Source organism: Lactuca saligna, chromosome 6, assembly GCF_052625555.1.
Source record: "Lactuca saligna cultivar CGN05327 chromosome 6, ASM5262555v1, whole genome shotgun sequence".
NCBI classification, from domain to species: Eukaryota; Viridiplantae; Streptophyta; class Magnoliopsida; order Asterales; family Asteraceae; genus Lactuca; species Lactuca saligna.
The window spans coordinates 84,653,852-84,657,691 of record NC_136422.1 but is presented as its reverse complement, the minus strand read 5'-3'; the positions used below and the strand labels follow the sequence as shown (position 1 = coordinate 84,657,691).

General features: G+C 38.4%; 1 long non-coding RNA gene across 1 annotated transcript; it reads left to right on the top strand.

Moving 5' to 3' along the window:
* The first annotated feature begins 1,313 nt into the window (after positions 1 to 1,313).
* LOC144999783 (uncharacterized) lies at positions 1,314 to 3,456 on the top strand. Its single transcript, XR_013661001.1, has 2 exons — positions 1,314 to 1,531; positions 1,869 to 3,456. It is a non-coding gene; the product is annotated as an uncharacterized LOC144999783 (long non-coding RNA).
* The last annotated feature ends 384 nt before the right edge of the window (positions 3,457 to 3,840 follow it).

Sequence of the window (3,840 nt, the reverse complement as noted above, 5' to 3'; positions counted from 1 at the left end):
ACTCGTCAAAAATTGAAGAAAAATTCCAAGGTAGTTATTAGTGAGCAAAGTTCAAAAGTTGTATTGAGAGAGATACCAAAGAAGATGGGTGATCCTGGACGCCTCACTCTTCTGTGTGAATTTGGTAATAATTTGAAGACATATGCTTTAGCCAATTCTAGGGCTAGCATAAATTTGATGTCTTTCTCATTTTATAAGATGATCAAAATTATGAAATTGAATGCTACAAGAATGACCATTCACAGGGACAACCGTTCAGCAACACAACCCAGGGGCATTGTTTAAAACATCTTAGTAAAAATTGAGAAATTCGTTTTTCCAATTGATTTTGTGGTTATGGACATGAAAGAAGATGCCGATGTTCCAATTATTCTTGGTCGCCCTTTACTAAATATTGTTGGTTCGTTGGTTGATATTCAGGAATCTAAGCTTACTTTGAGAGTTGGAGATGAAGTAGGAAACTTTTAGAGTAGAAGATGGTTTTGCAAGGGACTGATGTTCTAGATGAGGTTTTCAACATTGATGAAGTATATGAAATTGGAGAATTGCAGATGTTAATTGAGGAAGAGCTAAAAACAATTCCACAAGTGAAACACACAAAACCGAGAGCATCTGTTTCTAGGGTCTTTGAAGTAATTACTTACACAAACCAAACTTCTTGGGTCAACGAGGAAAGTGACGAATTATCAAGTGACGAGGACGAGGTTACTTCTAAAGAAAGAAACCTAGCAACGGATGAAAAAATGGTTCCTGTAAAGTCGAAGGAAGAGGAAAAAGTAGACAGTAAATGGCAAGAAAATAAAGAGACCAAAAGAAAGCTCAACGCCAATGAAATTTAAAGCTAAAAAGGACAATTCGAAAAAGGCGTATAAACAACAACTTCAAGCTTACAAAAGGCGATGGAAGGAGAAAAAAGTTCAGTTGGTTATGACTCTTCGGAAACTCAACGTAAGGAGACACGAAGTCCGGCTCACGACCCCATAAAAAAGAAGCACTTCTCAAAAGGCAACCTGAGCTCGGTTTGAATTTTTCTTTTCATTTTAGTTTTTAAATTTTTAGTTTTTAGGAAAATTAATCATCTCCTCATCTAATAATCGTCTGAATGGTAAAAATATTAAGTGTGGGGTCCCTGAATTAAGTGGTAATTAAATTAAGATTTTTTAGTATAATAAAGAATTTTAAATTGATGATAAGACAAAACTCACGATGTGAGTGCGTATGGCTCACGACGTCAGTCCAAAAGGATTTACAGACCAGACACTTTTAGCTAAATTATTATATCAGCCCATTATTGCTTAATTAAATGGCCCAACTGATTAGCACACAACTATGAATGACGTGAGTCATGTAGATTCACGACGTGAATTTTGAAACACACAGGACCACTGGATTATAGGATCATAACCCACTTTGACCAAAATCACTTTCTTATTCCTCACGAAGTGAAACGAGTTCCCTAGTCCCCCCTCATCCCGAATTCGGCCAAATCCAACACAAAATACATTTTTGCTTACGTAAACAACGATTTAAGGTAAACAATTCTTACTTATAATGGTTAATTTTGCCTTATTTGTTAAATAAAGGGCTAGGGTTTATATTAGTTTAGACGCCGAAATTTTGACCTATAAAATGTGTTATACCCACTGCATGTTGCTTAATTATGCCTAGAATCGACATAGGAGTAAACCCCAACAACATTTTTGGCTCGATTTTATAATTGTCGTGACCGATTTTTCTATGACTGACGAACTCACAATGTGAATCCGAAAGACTCACGACGTGAAACCTAGGCGCCATCAGAACCGATCCTGTTTACATACCTAATATGTTGGATAGTTGTTTGGTTTGTTGTTTCTCTGTTTTTGCAGGAAATGGCACCGAGACTTGAAGTTCCAGCTGGGGTTGCTAATTTGCACCCATTCTATATGTTTCCAACAAATATATCGAGGGATGTTCTCACACGCTATAGCAACTGATTGGGTTGGTTACACAATCAAGAGTTCGCGGTCGCTCCAATGGTGAATTGGCAAAGATTAAGAGAAGTTGGACTCATTGATAGGCTAAACCCATTTCTTACAAAACTATTTGTGCGGAATGGGTATTCTTTTACGTGAAAAGGGTAGAACAGTCTTTTCGCCATACAAGAACGAGTGTACAAGGAGCTCTGCATTGATTTTTTTCTCCACTATGGTATTTCATGAAAATGTCCAAGATCCCACTTTTACACAAGCTTTAGTTTTCCATTTAGGCGGGGAATATTGGGAATGTAGTTTAGTGGAATTTTATTGGAGGATGGGTTTATATGAGGCTCACGAGACCATGTCTCCCGAGTTCACTATATTTTTACGGGAGGCTGCTCGTGATTATGAGGGAAAAGCATCGGGGCTTGAATTTTAGAGCAATATAGCGTCGAGACTGTTCAATTCCAGCGTGTCAACGGAAAGTAGTATTAAATCACTCATCCACCATTTGATTCACCAGCTCATCACCTTTTCCATCCACCAAAAGCGACATGGAGAGAAAGTCACAAAGCTAAATTTGTTTTTCTTATGGACTATTCTGCAACCGAGGGTGTGTTGTGATATTCCCTACTTTTTGGCCCGCTACATGGCGGAGTATGCAGTGAGTTCCCTACCCGGGAGCCCAATATGTGGAGGTCATTTCATCACCCGTTTGGTCTGATCCTACGGTGTGATAATTACCGACATTACGAGGTTACTAACTTGTATGGAGGGAAATGAGTTTTCTTTGGGGTATCTCGAGACGATGAGGGTAGTGACAAATTATGGGTGACATTAGGGTATCATGCATACTGATGATGATGCTGAACAATCCCGCGAGCAACCCGAACAACAACTGCAACCAAGGCCTAGGAGAAGAAATGTGAGAGCATGAGGAGAGATGGGGAGAGCTCAAAGATTTGAAGGCGGTATACCTACCGACCCATTCCAAAGTCGAGTGGGTATATATTTGGATAACACTCACAGGGGTGTCACTTATAATACCCAAATTCTTGAGGGTATCTATTCTCATATGGGTGTGGTAAGACCACCCATCGTGCTGCTACAATGCCCGTATATCCCGACATGGGAAGAACTTTGGATGCCAAGGGGGAGATGTGGCTAGGACGAGCGTAGTACAAGAAGATGAAGATTATGATTGATCATTTCGTTTATTTTAGTTTTATTTTTTTGTCTTTTGGTGTGTTTGGATTGTAAAATTCTTGAAGTTATTAGGTTATTTTTCTCTTCCTTTGGTTATTATTTTCATATTTGCTAAGGGAGTCGTGGGAAAGGAATGTCGAGATATAAGTTCATACACGTTTAACCGAGAGTCTAGAGTCGAGAGTCGAGACCCATGATTTAAAATAAGTGTGGGGTGAGTAAAGAGAGATGATTGAATTAGAGAAAGAGTACAATATAATAATAAATTCAGAAGAATTTTAATCCATTAAAACATTTGGGTTGAAGTTCAAAATTAAAGGAAGAATTGGCAGAGATATTTTCTATTGCCCTGTTCTTACGTCGTGAATCCTTAATATTCACGTCGTTAGTAAAGTTCTCAATGGTTGCCATAATCTGCATTTTAGCGACTTCACGTCGTGAATTTCCTTATGTCACGTCGTGAATCTTTATGTTTAACAAAATTTGAAGACCATTGATGCATATTCTTTCATGGGTCACCACCATTCTTCGTGGAATTATTATTGAGATCATTATGGCTCGTTTCCTCTACTATGCAATGTGGCATATGCTTTCCCACATTGTTCTTTACACTTTGGAGATTTTCACCGCATTTGTTGAAGATTGAAGGCTCGATTCAATATTTTGCCGGCGCATT